Genomic DNA, 23,020 nt, shown 5'->3' on the forward strand with positions numbered 1-23,020 from the left:
AAACTTTTAGGTTTTTGTTCGCTTTCTAACCATTCCTTTGGATAAATAGAAGTGCGGTGGCGACTCGACTTGTATGATTTACCTTGGATTTAGTCAACATCTCTAATGGTAACGAATACCCCGCTACACTTTGGAACCCTATACCTCATGGGTGAGGAGGAGAGCTTTTGAGTACCTTATGCCTTATGAATATCCGAGACCTACACCTATGGTTATGGTTGGGCCTTCAACCCTCCCTAACCAAGGAGTAGAGGAGTTGAGAGACGAAGATCGTTCGCGTGCTTGGGTCCGTGAGCGAGAAGAGCTACTTCAGCAGCTTAGAGATAAGGATGCATTGATAGAGTTTCTTGAGCATCAGGTTATCGACGAGCCTGATGATGTGGTGACTTCTCTTATTCCTCAGTCTTCCAAGTTTTGGAAGAGGAAGTACGATCGACTCGTCAAAGAGAAGGCAGATATGGAGGCAGCCTATGAGAGAGAGGTGAAGAGGCTTCGTGCAACTTATCTTCCAGTCTCGAGAGCTTTAGACGATTGTTTCTAGGGTTCCATAGGATGATCATTTTTCTTCTCTCTTGAATTTGGTTACCAAGACTGTACTTCTTTGGTATAAAAATATTTTCCAGATATTATTGATATGATATTTCCATATATGTCTAAATCATTAATATTTCCAATATTTGCAAATAGGACTCTTAAGTTCCTCTGATTAAAAAATAAAATCATATGCACAAGCATTGCATGCATCATGTGCATAAGCAGGTTTTGTTCTAGGGCTTCTTGTTCAGTGGTCTAACTTTGTGTTCTTCATTTATTTTGAAGACAAGCGGACGCATCGGTACTACACCAGAGCCAACTATTCAAGATTGATGGAGCACCTAGAATAAGAGAATAGAGAGCTGAAGGAGGAGGTGGCCAGATTGACTGCCCTGATAGAGTCTTTCATGGCCGCCCAAAGCCAGTCGTCTCCAACACCTTCAACTCCTCCCCAGAGGACAGTCCTCTCTGAGATTGCTTCTTCAACAGTGCCTGCTGCCAGTGCCCATTTTGGGCCTACTCCTATGCCAGCCGGGTTTCCCTGGGGGGTACCCTCAAATTTTGTTCCTGAGGGTCTCGCCCCAACTTTTGCTTCTCTGTCGGCATCTAGCCCGGTCCTCGCTGTGCCACCTCCAGTCGTGCATACTATGCCGAGAGTAGATGACACCATTTATCACTCTGAGCCATCTGAGGGCCCAGATGTGTATGAAACGATGGATGTTATGAATGATCAGTTCCTTGAGTTTCACAAGGAACTCAAAACTCTCAAAGGGAAGGACCTCTTTGGCAAGTCTACTGCTGAGCTTTGCCTGGTTCCAAACGTCAAGATTCCTGTAAAATTCAAAGTGCCCGACTTTGAAAAATACAAGGGAAACACTTGCCCGCTCAGCCATTTGGTTATGTATGCACGAAAAATGTCGACTCAGACCGACAATGATCAGCTCCTAATTCATTATTTCCAAGACAGCATGTTCGGTGTCACCCTGAGATGGTACATGGGTTTGGAAAGCGCGAACATCCGCTCCTTCAACGATCCTGACGAAGCCTTCGTCAAACAATACAAATATAACGTGGATATGGCTCCCGATAGGGATCAATTGAGGGTCATGTCCCAGAAGGACAAGGAAAATTTTAAGGAGTACGCCCAGAGGTGGCGGGAATTGGCTGCACAAATCGTGCCTCCGCTGGAAGAGAAAGAGATGAGCAAGATCTTTCTGAAGACCTTGAGTTCATTTTATTATGAGCGGATGATTGCCAGTGCTCCTTCTGACTTCACCGAGATGGTGAATATGGGGATGCGTCTGGAAGAAGGGGTCAGGGAAGGGCGCATGACTAGAGAAGAAGGCTCTTCTGCCAAACTTTATGGGGCGTTTGCGAAAAAGAAAGATGGTGAGGCACATGTTGTGACCTCCCATATTAAATCCAGAAGACCCTCTGTGAAGAGGAAGACCGTGCGTCCCGCCAGTAATCAACATCAGGTGGCTCACATAGCACCTGTTTTAAGAGAAAATCAGCAATATCAACATCACAACCAGAACCAACAACAACAACATCAACAATATCAACAATAACAGCACCGTCCTCAATAGCAGGCCTACCAGCCTCAAAACAACAATCAGACCAATACAAGCTATGATAGGAAGAGGGTCAGTTTTGATCCTATTCCCATGACCTATGCAGAGCTATATCCTTCTTTAATAGAAAGGAAATTGATCACTCCACGTGACCCACCAGCTATACCAACCAACCCTCAGTGGTGGTATAAGCCTGAGCTTCATTGTGTTTATCATTCCGGCGCTCCCGGACATTATGTGGAGAACTGCTACCCGTTCAAGACCAAGGTTCAAGACCTTGTAAGAAGCGGTATATTGTTTTACGAGGATGTAGGTCCTAACGTCAAGAAGAACCCATTGCCCGAGCACGGGAAATAAGCTGTCAACATGGTCCAGGGCTACCCTGGTAAATATAAGGTCCGATATGTCAGCCATATCCGACAATCTTTGGTCGAGATGCACAGACTGTTGCGTGAATACAGTCATTACGAGCATGACCATGACAGTTGCCGTGTTTGCACTGTCAATGAGAGGGGATGTCGTCACGTTAGAAAAGACATCCAAGAAATGTTGGATCAAGGTGTAATTGAAATACTTCAGAATACCTGAGCCTGTTGTCATCTGATACCATGGCAGCAAGCAGAAAGCTTCTCCCACTCTGATAATCAAGCCAGCCGGCCCTGTGCCATATTCTTCTGACAAAGTTGTTATAATGTTGTGGCATTAGAATATGGGAAGGAGGTGCCTCTACCCTCCACCTTTGTTGTTAATATTGCTGATGTCAGCGGTCTAGCCCGTAGTGGTCGTGTTTTCTCAGCGCCGCCGAAACCCCAAGCTAACACCAGAAGGGTTGAAACTGCGGATAGTGTCGTCCATCCGGTTGAGAATTCTGTTGTTTCTCCGAATCCGGCAGTTGCTGTTAATAGACCTGCCGTCGCTGTTGCTAAAACTCCTGTCCCTGATGGCCAGAATGGCATGATGAAAGAGGACTCCGATGAGATGCTGAGGCTCATCAAGAGGAGTGAGTACAACGTTGTAGATCAGCTTCTACAAACGCTTTCAAAGATATATGTGTTATCTTTGTTAATGAACTTTGTACCACACTGTGAAGCTCTGCAGAAGGTGTTGAACGTGGCGTATGTAGATCATGACGTCACCATAGAACAATTTGATAGTATTGTTGCAAACATTACTGCTTGTAACAATCTGAGTTTCTGTGATACTGATCTCCCCGAGGAGGGAAGAGACCACAATTTGGCACTTCACATCTCCATGAACTGTAAGGATGATGCCATGTCTAATATCCTGGTAGACACTGGATCATCACTGAATGTGTTGCCAAAATCCACTCTGGCCAGATTGTCATATCAAGGTCCTCCCATGAGGCAGAGTGGAGTGGTCGTAAAAGCATTTGATGGATACCGCAAAGTTGTGATTGGCGAGGTTGATCTCCCAGTCAAGGTAGGACAGAGTGATTTCCAGATCACTTTTCAGGTCATGGATATCCACCCATAATATAGTTGTTGTCATACCCCAATTTTGTCCGGGCATATTTAAATTTTTGTTAATCTGACTTCATTTTTTAATTTGCATCATATGCACAGCATGACATGCATTTCATCATGAATAATACCTGAAATATCAGTCAGAATAAATTTATTGAGAATACAAATAAATTGGTTAAATCGTTTCTCAAGAACATGCAAAATCAGCGGTTAAAAAGTTTCAAATTTAAAATTGCAGACACCAGTATTATTAATCTACTGTTCACGTAATTTACCCTGGTGTGCTCGTTGTATTTTTCAGTGACTGTTTCGATTACATTTTGACCCGCCTGAGCCTTTTAACCAGTGCAAATTTATTTCAGAATTTGAGGAAACGCTGTATTTTTTCAATAAGTATATTTTGTGCTGATCATTTTATTGTGTCTGATTTAAGTTTTCGAGCAAATTTACATCCGACTTTTATTTGTAATTAACCCTTTTATTTCTTTGTCTAAAATCCAAATTAGAGTTTTATTATTATTACTATTATCTAAGTTAAATTACTGTTTAAGGATTTTTTTTAATAACTAATTTTTAATACTAGATAATAAAATTCTTTCTTTTTCTCTTGCAATTGGATAACTCATAATGACCACACGTCTCTCTCATTTGCCAGCTATCACCTAATGTGTCTCTCCCTCTCTCAACGTCTCTCTCTTTCCACTCCCACTCACTCTCCCTTATTAAATCGTCAGTTGGTTCCCTACTACTCATCATTACTACCTCTCTTCTCTCTCACTTCTCTGAAAAAAGAAAACAAACAAAAAAAGCTTCTTCTTTCTCCTCTCCGCCGCCACGCATCTTTCACCATCTCTCCATAAACCCTCCTCCCTAACAGCTTCGACCACCACCATTCGTCTTCAACCTCACCACCACCTACAAACACCACCACCAAACCACACCAAACAATCCGGCAGACCTTTCCTCTCGAACTTCCCTATCGCCGCCGTCCTCGCCGCAAGCACAACTACCACATCTTCGTTCACGATCCGCTACACTATCGTAAAACCGTCGTGTCCCTCTTCACCTCCATCATCCCAACAACTTTCGACCAGATCTACAACCACCTCCAGTTCACCTCCACACAACAACCGACCTTCACACCGCCACTAATCAACCCTCATATGCCGCCGATTCCACCGATCGCAAACCGCTACCCAAGTTTCGATCTCGCCACGCCTCAAGCATATAAACCTCTTCCTTCCATTAACGCAACACCACAACTTTCATCCGCAACCCTTAAATTCATTGACTCAACATTTTTATCACCATCAAATAGATAGGTTAATTCTGTTTGTTTTTTTAAACATGTGTCATCCTTGAAAAGAAATTAACGGTTTCAGTTTCGGCTTTACATCGTCACACCGCCTAAGGATCGACCACAAGGGGGTTTCAAGTCTGAAGGTTTGTGGAAGATCATGGTGTGCCCTTTGGACTTGTGAAAGAAGAAGGCATGCGGTAGCCGGAATCACCAAACCCAACCAACAACAGGGGTGACGCGAGAATGGCGGGTAGTCATGTTTTTAACACAGCAAAAGGAATTTTGTTGTGGGTGAATATCTATTACTACCAACAAGTTTAATTCCGGGCAACATTTCACTTATTAGGTAATACTTCGACTCTGAATTTTTGCTTAAAATTATGCTGTCTATAGAGCCAATTCGTGTTGTAAATCAAATTTTCGGTTTGCTTTCGCATTGAGCTTGGTTTGTTTCATTATTGTACAGAGTTAATTTGAATATGCCTTTATGTATGGTGTTAAAGTTTGCTTGCGTTTTAATAATAGGATTTATATATAAGTTTAAATGTCCAAACTATCATATGTATTTCTGCTCCAAACACCAGTTTAAGATGATTGATCAATTTGAGTTTTAATGGCGTGTTGGTTTCTATTGTAGAGTCTACATTCAGTAAGTGTTGGATTATAATTGTGAGTGTTGATGTATGGTTCTACAAGCTTTGTTGAAATGGTTTCTGAGTGTTAGTATTATTTGAGTTGGTTGGGTATTATAAGGAGTTTTCATGTTCTTTTAGGGCGTCACTGGGTCGAATCTTTTTTTCCCTTAAGCTTTAACTCAGAATGAAAGTAGCAAATATGCTTGTAGCATGATATAAATACCTTGGTGATGTGTGACCATGATTTTGGCCAATTTCGTTGAAAACTAAAAAAATCAGTTTATTCCCCCATTAAAATCATTTTTCATGGTTAGTAAGATTAACTAAGCAACTTTTATCAATTAATTAGCTTTAATTAAACGAGTTTAATTAATTTAATCATGCTGATAGAATGTACCTATATTGATTGATGTTGATAATTAACTGCTTGAATTAGATAATTTAGTTTTTATTATTATTATTTATTTTCTTTTTAATTAATTAATTGGATTGTTTAATTATCAATTAAATAACAAAACAACTTAAAATCAGTGTTTTCAATAAACCGAAATTTGAACCAATGCCGAATAATCCGTTTCAAAACTCAACTAAATTCACATTGATTCGGAATCGAATTATTTTTGTACAATCTTTTCATAATTTAAACTTGGATGAAAAAGATATAGGAAGCGTTCTCTTCACTATTTCTCAAGCATTTGAATAATTGGCGTACGCCACATTGCTCGAGTTCTTGTCACCCCATTAAACCTTAAATACCAATTTAAAATCACTTTTTCCAAATCAAATATAATTCCTAAATCCTTTTACTTCCAAATTAAATATAAATTCTAAATCCTTTTAATTCCAAATTTCAGATAAAAGGATAGGAGGTGTTCGCCTCACTATCTTCCGATTATTCGAATAATTGGCGTACGCCACATTGCTCGAATTTTCGTCACCCGATTAAAACTTCAACCATAATACTCAAATCATTTTTTTTAAAACAACTATAAACTCTAAACTCTTTTTAATTCTAAATTTCCGATAATAAAAGGATGGGAGGCGTTCGCCTCATTATCCTCCGATTATTCAAATAATTGGCGTACGCCACATTGCTCAAATCTTCGTCAACAAATTAAAACCGCAATCGAATAAATTCAAATCACCTTTTCATATCAAACCCAATTACGCAAAATAAATAACTTAAACTCTAATCGATTGAATGGAAGGCGTTCGCCTCACCATTCCTTGATTATTTGAGTAATTGGCGTACGCCACATTTCTCAAATCATCGACTTATCAAAATCCAAAATTCAAACTATCTTCGCAAATCGAATACAACATCTAAGGGAATTTCTTTTTACAATTTAAACCTCGAATGATAAGAGATGGGAGGCGTTCGCCTCACCATCTCTCGATTATTTGAATAATTGGCGCTCGCCATATTGCACAAATTATCGACTTCCGATTAATACATCTTAAATAAACTTGGATAAGGGAATAGGTGGTGCACGCCTCATTATTCTTTGAATAAGCAAGTAGGAGACGTACGCCTCACTACTGTGCACATTCAACATCCACAAACAAATTTTCAAAATAGTTCGAACGAAAAAGGAATAGAAGGCGTTCGCCTTATTATTCCATGAAAGAATTGGACGATTGGTGTGCACCACATTGCTCAATCTTTCATCGTTCTTCAAAACATCTCAAACACATTAAACCTAACTTCTCGCCCCTGCGCGATTGAAACCAAAAACATCAAACACATCAATTCAACTTGTCACCCCGCGTGACCAAAACCTTTCTCTCAAAAAAACACTGTAAATCCTTTCTAATGCGCACAACAAACTAGTGCTAGAGCCTCCATCGAGAGTAGACAAGCCAGCGTTTAGCCGTTAGAAGCCAACCTACACAGTCGTTCATCAAAACAAAACACACCAAATATTCGTAGTATCCCGAACTACGAATGCTCTGATTTCCTTATTGCACCATAAGGATACGTAGGCAAGAGATTGTTGTATCTTCGCGAGCACACTAATAAAAAACCTCCACTTTTCCCTCCTGAGGTCTTCATCCATATCTATCATCAATTCTAATTACTCGAAGCAAGCGAATAACATTCAATTAACAGTCAAATAGCAAATCTGACTAAAAGGTTCCCGTTGAGTACAACGGACGTGAGGGGTGATAATACCTTTCCCTTGAGTAATCGACTCCCAAACCCGAATATGGTTGCGATGACCATTATTCCATTTTCTTAAAGGTTTTCTCGATATTTTCCTATTCCTACATTGGAATTAATAATGTTCGGTGGCGACTCTGTTCGAACTAACATTTTTCCGCGTTCCATCGCGAGGGATCGCATTTTTTCGAGGTGCGACAGACTAGCGACTCTGCTGGGGACCCTGCTCCAAGCAAAAGAGAGTCTAGCCTAACTTAGTCTGATTTTGCTATGACTGTTGGAAGATGTTCTTTTCTTCCATGTTTATTTCTCTGTATTTTATTCTGATTACTTGTGTTGTATGTAATGTATGGGACTTGGTGTATGCTGTGAGATAAGCTCCATACCCGAGCTTCGAGAAGAACTTAGAACCCGGAGTTGTGTAGTATTGAACCGAGGGGTGTACACCTCATTGGGACAATACGAAGACTCCACCTAGAGTAGATCTGTTTGGAGTTTCCATCACAATATGGCTAGCCCATTATTGTGGGGAGGTTCTAAGTATGATCCGTGACTCTAGGGACCTTGACTTAAACCCACGTTTTGTTTTCATGATAGGCGATTACGTAGTATTGAACCGAAGGGTCTACACCTTGTTCGAACAATACGAGAATTCCACTTAGATTAGATCATTTCAGAACACCCATCACGATGTGGCTAGCCCATTATTGCGAGGAAGTTTTGGACATGATCCGTGAGTCTAAGTTCCTTCCTCGAAAATATAACTTTAGAACCTACGTTTGGGGAATTTCTTGTGATTAGAGAAACCCGTGCTTCTTCCTATTATCTTGATGTACCCGACGTATGAATGATCTTGAGTATTTGTATTCCTTTGCGAAAGACATGGCAGAATTTCATGCATTTGCACATCATCAACATGCATTGCATATCATTGTTCAGAAACAAAAACAAACTCACATCATATTCTACCCTTTGTCCAGTAACACTGACTACTCGACACCGGTACAAGACACGCTGCAACTACAAGATGACACTCGAACAACTTGAGGCAAACCAAGTCTCGATGAGGACAGACATTGACTCCATGCAGGCAAAGATGGATCGCTTGCTGGAAACCATGTTACTCTTAGCCCAGAAGGAAAAGGATGCAGAGACTAGCGCCGAAGCCAGGAAAGTTGCTGCCCAGTTTGGATCGCCATCACTTAGCATCCCTAGAGTAACTAACCTTGATGGTAATCCTGCCCAGCCTAGAGGAGGACCGATCCCTATTCCGATCCCAATGGTCAATGTAAACCCTCATGAGAATTCTGCTACATCTGTTCGACATGGATCCATGATGGGTGATGAGGATCCATATGACGCCTTCTTCATGCCACAACCTGTCAAACCTGCTATTGGAGGTCTTCCAAACCTAGCTGTTGAGAGACTCCATGCGTTGGAAGAAAAATTCAAGTCCTTGGAGGTTCACACTACTCCTGGTTTGGATGCCGTTGATATGTGCCTGGTGCTAGGTTTGGTGATTCCGCAAAAATTTAAAGTCCCAGACTTTGACAAGTACAAAGGGATCAGCTGCCCAAGAACACACCTCAGAGCTTATTGTAGCAAAATGGTTGCCCACATCAGTAATGATCAACTTCTGATTCATTACTTCCAAGATAGCCTCAGTGGGGCATCCTTGGAGTGGTACATGCAACTAGAGAGAGGTCAGGTCCAGTCATGGAGAGACCTTGCTGAAGCCTTCCTTAGGCATTATCAGTACAATACTGATCTAGCACCCAATCGCATACAACTGCAAGACATGACTCAACGCAACAATGAGTCATTTAAAGAATACGCACAGCGGTGGAGAGAGCTTGCAGCTCGTGTCCAACCTCCTCTCCTTGACAAAGAGCTAATTGACATGTTTATGGGAACTCTGCATACCCAATACATGGAGAAAATGGTAGGATCCAGCTTCCCAACTTTTGCTGAGGTTGTCTCCGTGGGAGAACGAATCGAGAGCTAAATCAGGAAGGGAAAGCTACCTTGCGCTGCTAATGCTTCAGGTGGGATGAAGAAACCCTATCCCAATCTCCCAAAGAAGCCAGAAGGGCAGGCCAATGCCGTAATGAGAGAAGGGGGATATAAGGCACCTCCATATGCTCCTATGTCGTATCATCAGGTTGCCCCTGTCATCCCAACACCGTATCAGCCACCATATCAGCAACCCTATCAGCAACAATATCAACAGCCGGCTTACCAACAACCGTATCAGAATCAACAGTAACGTGCTCCACAACAACGTCAACCCAATCAACAGAGGGCAAGGAGGCCAAAAAGACATTTCGACCCTTTGCTAGTACCATATAGCAAGATCCTCCCCTATCTGCTAAAGGATGGATCGATTGTTTTGAAGGAGCTAACACCTGCAACTCCACCTTATCCACGAGGCTACGACGCCAATGCTCACTGCGAGTATCACATGGGCGCACCAGGGCACACAATAGAGAACTGTAAGGCCTTCAAGCACAAGGTCCAGGACCTGATTGACAGTAAGGCAGTTACATTCACACCAGTTAGGCCAGACGTGGCAACAAACCCCATGCCGGCGCATGCAGAGCATAATGAAGCTCGAAGAAAGAGCTCCTCACCGGCCTGAGCAAGCAGAGCGATTCCGACGAAGAATCAAAATATGAAGGTCTGTTCATTTGAATGAAGGAGATCATTATGCCAGTTTTACCTTTTCGCACTCTTGTAATTTGTTCTTGTTTGTTTAAGTACTGTATGCTTTGAACATTGTTGTTTGTGTTTGGTTTTATTAATGGGATGGTTATGCATGCTTTGAATCAATCTTTCGTAATTTACTCATTTATCACATTTGCAAAGCACAAACACATACTTTTCCACTTTACCTTCTTCATCACACTATTGTTAGTAAATGTTGGAAGGAGGATGACGAAAACGAAATACTCATAATTGCTGATTGAATACTTTCGGACAAAACCCTACTAATGATGTACAGGCATTGTTTCAAACCCCCAAACACTGGAGAGACAAGGAGTTAATCCCTAGTCAATCACTTCGAGCCTAGAAGTAGGAGTTTCTTTCGGATCTACAAACCCTTACGCTTAACCAGGGGCAGGGTAGTGTTCAGTTGATTTGACTACACGTTCAAATTACAAGATGAAATATCCCATGAGAGGATCAACCACATGATATTCTTCACACACATCCTGAAGATGTCGAAGGAACCATACAAATCCAAATTTTATGTCGGTTATTCTTCAATGACCAATGACTTGCAAGTCACAATTTCCAAAAAAATCAAAGAAAGAGCCCGCTAAGTCCAACATCCTAAAAGGGGACTTAGGCAAAAAAAACTGGGGCAATCCCGATGGATTAAAGTTTCAACAAGCGGTCCATGCAAAAGTTAGGGATCAAAACAAAAATTCAAAGAGACAATGAAAGTCTCCAATAAAACAAAACAAGATTCAGTGACCACCATACCAAAATCAAAGGGTCACCGACATCCAAAAAACGAAAAAAGGTGGTTGCCATTCCAAGAGACCTTGAATCACCATCTTTATCCTTACACCTGCAAAAGATGAATGTGTGTGAATTAACTAAACGTAGGATTGGAGATCATCATGAAGAAGGGGTGGGTTAAAATAAACTTTGAGCCTTATATCCTTTTGTTTCAATAACCATGAACCAAGCCACGTTACAACCTTCAAAAGACCTTATTGAAGTAGGGTTTATTCTGAAAGCATACTACAACAAGGTTGAGTAAGCCGACTCCTAGAGATTTGCTAATATTCTCTTCTCGCTATATCACTCACACGCTAGCTAAATCAAGCACCGCGATTGGACACGTGATCCACTCGCCACACACTACCACAACACTCCAAATGAATGATTGTTTTTCAAAACTTGCATAATTGTTGCATTAAAATCACCATTTCTTGAATAACAATTCTTAATTGTCAATCAATGCTTGAAATCGAGAAAAATCCTACAAAGGGCAATTCAAGAGGCACTTGATCGTTGGTGCTGACACGAATCAAGACCATCCTATGAATCAGGGGCATGGCATCATTTTGATTAATATTGACCTAAGAAGCAGTCAGTATAAGACAAATCTCCAAGTATCGGTTGATCTAGAAAAAAACACTTCAATACTCAGTCCGTCTTGGGCAAGTCCCTCAAAGGCTAATCAGGGGGCAAGACAAGTTGCAAGGGGCAAATTCCCTTCATATCTTCAAGTCAGTCAAGAAGATTGCGTTAGACACTAGTAACTGTTTGAATTCACAACAAAAATGCCGAAAGTCCATACCAGTACAACAAGAATCCTTAGGGCACGTCAAAAGCACAATCATCATGCGTTGATCACGTCGCTATGCTCAGTCACATGCTGGCCAAACACTTCAGAAGAAGAACTAAGATCTTCTCAAAGACAAATACATAATATATCAGTAAGAGATCAAACTTGGGGCACTAAGAGTATCCACATTTGTTGCGTGTTCATTACATCGACAACTACCGAGTGTCGGGAAGTCATATCCTCCTGCCAACCAACAATCCAATCTACATCGACTACTACAAAGGAACAAAGTCCACCTTGCTGGCATTCTCACAAAAACAAATACAACCAACATTGGTTTCCAAAAATACATCGCCTTTGAAGGGGGGGCCAATCCCTATCAAACCAATAATCCCCTACATTCAAACATACATCTCATGCATCACATGCATCACCTCGTACATAAAACATACATGACATTTATGCATATAGCACGAATCAAAATCCAAGGTTTAGTCGTAGGCAATCTAGGCCAACCCTCACTTAAATCATTGTCACTTCCTCTGAGTGAGTTCCTACCGTATTATCGGGCATTCCCCATTGAGTTACATACTTCAACCTTTTGTTGATAAAGATGTTATCCTCGGCTAAGTCAAACATTGTTTCTTTAAACACTTACCTTATTTCGCGTTGAGCGTCCCTTAATGATTTGTTTCCTGCAACCTTTTGTTGATAGAAACTACGTCTCCCCCGAGAATATTTGTTCTGAAACCTTTTGTTGTTGACACCCAACAATGCTCCAATACTACCCAGCACAACGGGTTTATTGAACTTTGTAAGTAGCCTTATTTTTCCAATATTTTTCTCACTACCACCCTTTTGGTGAAAGTCCCCTTGTGAATAGTGATCATCGTCCTGTTTACGATAATCGTTATCCTTTTGGTAGTGGTAAATCCTTGACATTTGTGGTCTTATTGTCATCCTTTTGGTGTCGAAGATCCTTAAAGTTTTGGTCCAACCTTCATCCTTTTGGTGAATGGTGACCTCTGCAAAAATTACAGCTTACCGTCATCCTTTTGGTGTCGGCAATCCTTATGGTGATAAGGATCCTTGTCACTTTGGTTCAACCATCATCCTTTTGGTGATGACGTCCAGTTCAATCTAAACATCATCCTTTTGGTGATAAAGATTATGGAGTTTGGTTTAAGCTATCATCCTGTTGGTGATGGTGACATTTGGAAAGTCCAATCCCACTGTCATCCTTTTGGTTTCAGCAATATTTGAAGTTATTATAACTTATTATAATCCTTTTGGTGGTAACAAGTTTCGAATTTATGATCTCACCTTCATCCTTTTGGTGATGGTGATTGTTGATTCAATATCATCCTTTTGGTGATAATAAGTTCTGTTGTTTGTAGTACCTTCATCCTTTTGGTGATGGTGACTATCGACTTATTATCATCCTTTTGGTGATAACAAGTTTTGTTGTTCGATCCCACCTTCATCCTTTTGGTGACGGTGATCAGTAAAAGTTATTAACTTATTATCATCCTTTTGGTGGTAACGAGTTTTGTTGTTTGATCCTACCTTCATCCTTTTGGTGACGGTGATCAGTAAAAGTTATTAACTTATTATCATCCTTTTGGTGGTAACGAGTTTTGTTGTTTAATCCTACCTTCATCCTTTTGGTGACGGTGACCATTTGAGTTATGGATTCATTATCATCCTTTTGGTGATAACGGGTTTTTGTTTTGATCTTACCCTCATCCTTTTGGTGATGGCGATCATTGAGTTTGTTTCGACTTATTATCATCCTTTTGGTGATAACAAGTTTTGTTGTTTAACCTTACCTTCATCCTTTTGGTGATGGTGATCATTTGAGTCTATGTTGACTTATTATCGTCCTTTTGGCGATAACAAGTTTTGTCTTTTAATTATACCTTCATCCTTTTGGTGATGGTGATTTTTGACTTATTATCATCCTTTTGATGGTAACAAGTTTTGTCTTTTAATTATACCTTCATCCTTTTGGTGATGGTGATTGTTGACTTATTATCATCCTTTTGGTGATAACAAGTTTTGTTATTAGGCGTTACCTTCATCCTTTCGGTGATGGTGACCTTTGAAGTTATTGACTTATTATCATCCTTTTGGTGGTAACAAGTTTTGTTTTTGATCTCACCTTTATCCTTTTGGTGATGGTGATCGTTTGAGTTGTGTGCTTATTGTCATCCTTTTGGTGATAACAAGTTTTAAAGTTTTGTTCTTAGCTTCATCCTTTTGGTGATGGTTATCATTTAAGGTTATTATTGACTTATTATCATCCTTTTGGTGGTAACAGGTTCTGTTGTTGATCATACCTTCATCCTTTTAGTGATGATGATTGTTTTGACTTATTATCATCCTTTTGGTGGTAACAAGTTTTATCTTGTAACTTACCTTCATCCTTTTGGTGATGGTGATCATTAAGTTTCGACTTATTATCATCCTTTTGGTGATAACAAGTTTGTTGTGTGACTATACCTTCATCCTTTTGGTGATGGTGATCATTGAAGTTATTTGACTTATTATCATCCTTTTGGTGATAACAAGTTTTGTTGTTGGATCTTACCTTCATCCTTTTGGTGACGGTGATCTTTGAAGTTGATGAGTCAACTATCATCCTTTTGGTGATAACCTTGATATTATACTCTCTGTAATGGGAAACTTTATCAGAATAACCATCATCCTTTTGGTGACGGACATCATCCTTTTGGTGATAACTACTTTTGAAGCTCAGCTTATCCATCATCCTTTTGGTGATGACAATCCTGGAAATCATGGTGAACTATTATCATCCTTTTGATGGTAGCAATTAACTCCACTATCATCCTTTTGATGCCGGAGAGCCTGTTCAATTTTAGTCCCACATTTGTCTATACATCAGAAATGACCTTTGCAAGACTTGAATGTCGACTCGAGGGTTGGCATTGATTTGACATTCTACCCCTACTACCTTGGTGCTGTTAGAATCCATTGCATTTTCTTTCTGCATTGCTCCATTGCATTTCAAAGGACAAAATCTGGGTCTTTTTGTATTTAATTATCTTCCACCACGAATGTATGAAGATCGTTGTCATTCTTACCTTCTGGTTCAAGTTATTTAATAGGGGCAGCTGTCATACCCCAATTTTGTCCGGGCATATTTAAATTTTTGTAAATATGACTTCATTTTTTAATTTGCATCATATGCACAGCATGACATGCATTTCATCATGAATAATACCTGAAATATCAGTCAGAATAAATTTATTGAGAATACAGACAAATTGGTTAAATCGTTTCTCAAGAACATGCAAAATCAGCGGTTAAAAAGTTTCAAAATTAAAATTGCAAACACCAGTATTATTAATATATTGTTCACGTAGTTTAACCTGGTGTGCTCGTTATATTTTTCAGCGACTGTTTCGATTACATTTTAACCCGCCTGAGCCTTTTAGCCGGTGCAAATTTATTTCAGAATTTGAGGAAACGTTGTATTTTTTCAATAACCATATTTTGTGCTGATCATTTTAGTGTGTCTCATTTAATTTTTCGAGCAAATTTACATCCGACTTTTATTTGTAATTAACCCTTTTATTTCTTTGTCTAAAATCCAAATTAGAGTTTTATTATTATTACTATTATCTAAGTTAAATTACTGTTTAAGGATGTTTTTTAATAACTAATTTTTAATACTAGATAATAAAATTGTTTGCAAATAGATGTATTTAATCAGCATTGGATTCTTTTTTTTCTCTTGCAATTGGACAGCTCATAATGACCACACGTCTCTATCATTTGCCAGCTATCACCTAACGTCTCTCTCCCTCTCTCAACGTCTCTCTCTTTCCACTCCCACTCACTCTCCCTCATTAAATCGCCAGCTGGTTCCCTACCACTCATCATTACTACCTCTCTTCTCTCTCACTTCTCTGAAAAAAGAAAACAAACAAAAAAAGCTTCTTCTTTCTCCTCTCCTCCGCCACGCATCTTTCACCATCTCTCCACAAACCATCCGCCCTAACAGCTTCAACCACCACCATTCGTCTCCAATCTCACCACCACCTTCAAACACCACCACAAAACCACACCAAACAATCCGGCCGACCCTTCCTCTCGCACTTCCCTATCGTTGTCGTCCTCGCCGCAAGCACAACTACCACACCTCTGTTCGCGATTCGCTACACTATCGTAAAACCGCCGTGTCCCTCTTCACCTCCATCATTCCAACAACTTTCGACCAGATCTACAACCACCGCCAGTTCACCTCCACACAACAACCGAGTCCTTCACACCGCCACTAATCAACCCTCATCCGCCGCCGATTCCACCGATCACAAACCGCTACCCAGGTTTCGATCTCGCCACGCCTCAACCACATAAACCTCTTCCTTCCATTAACGCAACACCATGGCTTTCATCCGCAACCCTTAAATTCATTGACTCAATATTTTTATCACCATCAAATAGATAGGTTATTTCTGTTTGTTTTTTTAAACAGGTGTCATCCTTGAAAAGAAATTAACGGTTTCAGTTTCGGCTTTACATCGTCACACCACTTAAGGATCGACCACAAGGGGGTTTCAAGTCTGAAGGTTTGTGGAAGATCATGGTGTGCTCTTTGGACTGGTGAAATAAGAAGGCAAACGGTAGCCGGAATCACCAGACCCAACCAACAACAGGGGTGACGCGAGAACGGCCGGTAGTCCTGTTTTCAACACAGCAAAAGCAATTTTGTTGTGGGTGAATATGTATTACTACCAACAAGTTTAATTCCGGCCAACATTGCACTTATTGGGTAATACTTCGACTCTGAATTTCTGCTTAAAATTATGCTGTCTATACAGCCAATTCGTGTTGTAAATCAAATTTCCGGTTCGCTTTCGCATTGAGCTTGGTTTGTTTCATTATTGTACAAAGTTAATTTGAATATGCCTTGCTGTATGGTGTTAAAGTTTGCTTGCGTTTTAAGAATAGGATTTATAGATAAGTTTAATTGTCCAAACTATCATATGTATTTCTGCTCCAAACACCAGTTTAAGATGATTGATCAATTTGAGTTTTAATGACGTGTATGTTTCTATTGTAGAGTCTACATTCAATAAGTGTTGGATTATAATTGTGAGTGTTGATGTATGGTTTTACAAGCTTTGTTGAAATGGTTTCTGAGTGTTAGTATTATTTGAGTTGGTTGGGTATTATAAGGAGTTTTCATGTTGTTTTAGGGCGTCACTTGGTCGAATCTTTTTTTTTCCCTTAAGCTTTAACTCAGAATGAAAGTAGCAAATATGCTTGTAACATGATATAAATACCTTGGTGATGCGTGACCATGATTTTGGCCAATTTCGTAGAAAACTAAAAAAATCAGTTTATTCCCCCATTAAAATAATTTTTCATGGTTAGTAAGATTAACTAAGCAACTTTTATCAATTAATTAGCTTTAATTAATTTAATTATGCTGATAGAATGTACCTATATTGATTGATGTTGATAATTAACTACTTGAATTAGATAATTTAGTTTTTTTTATTATTATTTATTTTCTTTTTAATTAATTAATTGTATTGTTTAATTATCAATTAAATAATAAAACAACTTAAAATTAATGTTTTCAATAAACCAAAATTTGATCCTATGCCGAATAATCCGTTTCAAAACTCAACTAAATTCACATTGATTCGGATTCGAATTATTTTTGTACAATCTTTTCATAGTTTAAACTTGGATGAAAAAGATGTAGGAAGCGTTCGCTTCACTATTTCTCAAACATTTGAATAATTGGTGTACGCCACATTGCTCGAGTTCTTGTCACCCGATTAAACCTTAAATTCCAATTTTAAATCACTTTTTCCAAATCAAATATAATTTCTAAATTCAAATTATTTTAAAACCATAATTATAGAAGTTCAAATCACTTCTTTCAAATTAAATATAAATTCTAAATCCTTTTAATTCCAAATTTCAGATAAAAGGATAGGAGGCGTTCGCCTCACTATCTTTCGATTATTCGAATAATTGGTGTACGCCACATTGCTCGAATTTTCGTCACCCGATTAAAACTTCAACCATAATACTCAAATCATTTCTTTTAAATCAACTATAAAGTCTAAACTCTTTTTAATTCTAAATTTACGATAATAAAAGGATGGGAGGCATTCGCCTCATTATCCTCCGATTATTCGAATAATTGGCGTACGCCACATTGCTCGAATCTTCGTCATCAAATTAAAACCGCAATCGAATAAATTCAAATCACCTTTTCATATCGAACCCAATTTCTCAAAATAAATAACTTAAATTCTAATCGATTGAATGGGAGGCATTCGCCTCACCATTCCTTGATTATTTGAATAATTGGCGTACGCCACATTGCTCAAATCATCGACTTATCAAAATCCAAAATTCAAACTATCTTCGCAAATCGAATACAACATCTAAGGGCATTTCTTTTTACAATTTAAACCTCGGATGATAAAAGATGGGAGGCGTTCGCCTCACCATCTCTCGATTATTTGAATAATTGGCGCTCGCCATATTGCACAAATCATCGATTTCCGATTAATACATCTTAAATAAACTTGGATAAGGGAATAGGTGGCGCACGACTCATTATTCTTTGAATAAGCAAGTAGGAGACGTACGCCTCACTACTGTGCACATTCAACATCCACAAACAAATTTTCAAAATAATTCGAGCGAAAAAGGAATGGAAGGCGTTCGCCTTATTATTCCTCGAAAGAGTTGGATGTTTGGTGTGCACCACATTGCTCAATCTTTCGTCGTTCTTCAAAACATCTCAAACACATTAAACCTAACTTCTAGCCCCCGCACGATCGAAACCAAAAACATCAAACACATTAATTCAACTTGTCACCCCGCGTGACCAAAACCTTTCTCTCAAAAAGAACACTGTAAATCCTTTCTAATGCGCACAACAAACCAGTGCTAGAGCCTCCACCGAGAGTAGACAAGCCAGCGTTTAGCCATTAGAATGCTGACCTACATAGTCGTTCATCAAAACAAAACACACCAAATATTCGTAGTAGCCCGAACTACGAATGCTCTGATTTTCTTATTGCACCATAAGGATATGTAGGCAGGAGATTGTTGTATCTTCGCGAGCACAATAATAAAAAACCTCCCCTTTTCCCTCCTGAGGTCTTCATCCATATCTATCATCAATTCTAATTACTCGAAGCAAGCGAATAACATTAAAGTAACAGTCAAATAGCAAATCAGACTAAAAGGTTCCCGTTGAGTACAACGGACGTGAGGGGTGCTAATACCTTCCCCTTGCGTAATCGACTTCCGAACCCGAATATGGTTGCGATGACCATTATTCCATTTTCTTAAAGGTTTTCTCGATATTTTCCTATTCCTTCATTGGAATAAATAAAGTTCGGTGGCGACTCTGTTCGAACTAACATTTTTCAGCGTTCCATCGCAAGGGATCGCATTTTTTCGAGGTGCGACAGCTGTTTGTTGGGCAGACCATGGATTCACGAGGCAAGCGCTGTGACATCCACCCTACACCAAAAATTGAAGTTCGTTAAGAATAAAATGTTGGTGGTGGTAGGGGGAGAGAAGGCTCTCTTGGTTAGCCATCTGTCTTCCTTTTCTTATATTGATGCTGAGGACGAAGTTGGGACGCCGTTCCAAGCTTTGTCTATTGTTGAGCCTTCTAAAAAAGGAACTTCTTCATTTGCGTCCTACAGTGATGCGAAGTTGGCCATTGAGCATGGCGCAACTACTGGTTTATGACAAATCATCAAGCTGGAAGACAATAAATCTCGGGCTGGCATAGGGTACTCTTCAGGCACTTTCAACAAGCATGGGCTATTTCAGAGTGGTGGTTTCATCCACACCGTCAAAGACGAGGAAGCTGCTGATGTTGTGGAAGATGATGCAGAGGAAGATTCTGGCAACTTTGTCATCCCTAGAGGGGTTTGCAATAATTAGGTAGCTGTTGATGTTCCAACAGTTGTCCATAATTCAACGTAATGTTCATTTTTGAAAACCCTTTGCCCATGCCAAAAGGAGAAGTGATGACATTGTTGGCCCAAAAATAGAATGATATTTCATTCAATAAATTCTTGTTAAATGTTTATTTTCCCAAATTATTTTCTATTTTTGCTTTTTGCATGAAATTGGTGATTACTAAAAAATCCTAAAAAGAGAATAAAATCAATCTTTTCATCTGCATAATGATTTGCCTTGTTTGAATTCTAAAATCTCTTTTATATCCAAAATCATTATGCAGGTTGATCAAACCCATTGAACATAATGATCCAACACCATTTCCCAACTTTGAATTCCCTGTATTTGAGGCCGAAGAAGATGATGTTGAAGAGATTCATGAAGAGATTCATGATGAGATCACCCGTCTACTTAAGCACGAAGAGAAGATCATTCAGCCGCATCTTGAAAATCTGGAAACAGTCAACTTGGGGTCTGAAGATTGTGTTCGAGAGGTGAAGATTGGGGCACTCTTGGAAGAGTTTGTAAAGAAGGGGTTGATTGAGTTGCTACGAGAATACGTCGACGTCTTTGCCTGGTCATATGAAGACATGCCTGGTCTAGATACCGATATCATGCAACATTTCTTGCCTTTGAAGCCTCAGTGTGTGCCTGTGATGCAGAAGCTCAAAAAAACTCATCCTAATATGGCAGTGAAGATTAAAGAAGAAGTTCATAAGCAAATTGATGTGGGGTTTCTGGTGACTTCTACATATCCTCAATGGGTGTCCAATATTGTGCCCGTGCCTAAGAAAGATGGAAAAGTCCGAATGTGTGTGGACTATAGAGACTTGAATAAAGCTAGTCCGAAAGATGATTTTCCTCTACCACAAATTGATATGTTGGTAGATAATACAGCTAAATTCAATGTCTTCTCATTTATGGACGGATTTTCCGGATATAATCAGATTAAGATGGCACCCGAGGATATGGAGAAGACAACATTCATCACACCTTTGGGAACATTCTGTTATCGAGTGATGCCCTTCGGTTTGAAAAACACCGGAGCCACGTACCAACGCGCTATGACTACCTTGTTTCACGATATGATGCACGAGGAGATCGAGGTATATGTTGATGATATGATTGCAAAGTCAAGAACAGAAGTTGAACATGTAGAGCACTTGTTAAAGCTTTTTCAGCGTTTGAGGAAGTATAAGCTTCGTCTGAATCCTAACAAGTGTACATTTGGAGTCCGTTCCGGCAAGTTATTGGGCTTTATTGTCAGCGAGAGAGGTATTGAAGTTGATTCTGCCAAGGTCAAAGCAATACAAGAGATGCCTGCACCCAAAACTGAGAAGCAAGTCCGAGGTTTTCTTGGCCTCTTGAATTATATTTCCATATTTATATCCCACATGACTGCCACATGTGCGACGATTTTCAAGCTCCCCCGGAAAGATCAACGACATGATTGGACCGAGGATTGCCAAAAAGCCTTTGACAGTATTAAAGAGTAGCTGTCCGAGCCTCCAATTTTGTCCCCGCCTATGGAAGTGAGACCTTTGATTATGTATCTGACAGTTCTTGAAGACTCTATGGGTTGTGTCCTAGGTCAGCAAGATGAATCAGGGAAGAAAGAATATGCTATCTACTACCTGATTAAGAAGTTCACTGGTTGTGGGTCTCGATACTCAATGCTTGAGAAAACATGTTGTGCTTTGGCTTGGGCTACTAAGCGCTTACGCCAGTATATGTTAAATCATACGACTTGGTTGATATCCAAAATGGATCCAATCAAGTATATCTTTGAGAAGCCTGCTTTAACTGGGAGGATTGCCCTTTGGCAGATGTTGTTGTCTGAGTATGATATTAAGTGTCGAGCTCAGAAGGCTATTAAAGGTAGTATCTTCGCTGACCACTTGGCACATCAACTAATTGAGGATTATCAGTCACTTCAGTAGGACTTCCCAGATGAAGAGATTCTGTATTTGAAAATGAAAGATTGCGATGAGCCTACGCTCGATGAAGGGCCAGAGCCTGGTTCCCAATGGAGCATGGTGTTTGATGGCGCTATAAATCAATATGGAAATGGTATTGGGGCAGTGATTATTACTCCTCAGGGCACACATTTTCCTTTTACAGCAAGGCTAACTTTCAAATGCACGAATAATATGGTGGAGTATGAGGCCTGTATTATGGGATTGGAAGAGTGTATTGATCTTAGGATCATGCATCTCGATGTTTATGGTGATTCGGCCCTTGTTGTTAATCGGATTAAGGGTGAACGGGAGACGAATCAGCCTGGCCTCGTCCCATACAAAGATTATGCAAGGAGGATTTCAACTTTCTTTACTGAAGTTGACTTCCATCATATTCCTCGAGATGAGAATCGGATGGCAGATGCTCTTGCTACACTTGTTTCTATGATTATGGTGAAATTCTGGAATGAAGTCCCCAATATCACTTTGATGCGCTTGGATAGACCAACTCATATATTTGCAGTAGAAGAAGTAAAAGATGATAAGCCATGGTATTATGACATCAAATGTATTATGACATCTGTTAAAGATAAGAAGACTTTGAGGAGATTGTCGGGCAGTTTCTACCTCAATGGCGATGTGCTTTATAAAAGGAGTTTGACTGCTGCAAGTATGTGAAGAAATGCCATAAGTGTCAGATTTATGCGGATAACATTCATATTCCCCCGACACTTCTGAATGTGATTTCATCACCATGGCCTTTCTCCATGTGGGGAATTGACATGATTAGCATGATAGCGCCGAAAGCGTCCAACGGTCACAAATTTATTCTAGTAGCTATTGATTACTTCACCAAGTGGGTTGAAGCGGCGTCATATGCAAACGTGACCAGGAAGGTGGTTGTGAAGTTTATCAAGAATCACATCATATGCCGTTATGGTGTGCCAGATAAGATCATTACTGATAATGGATCTAACTAGAACAACAAGATGATGAAAGAGCTGTGTAGCGAGTTCAAGATTGCACATCATAATTCTTCTCCTTATAGACCTAAGATGAATGGGGTTGTTGAAGTTGCTAATAAGAATATCAAGAAG

Source organism: Lathyrus oleraceus, chromosome 7, assembly GCF_024323335.1.
Source record: "Lathyrus oleraceus cultivar Zhongwan6 chromosome 7, CAAS_Psat_ZW6_1.0, whole genome shotgun sequence".
NCBI classification, from domain to species: Eukaryota; Viridiplantae; Streptophyta; class Magnoliopsida; order Fabales; family Fabaceae; genus Lathyrus; species Lathyrus oleraceus.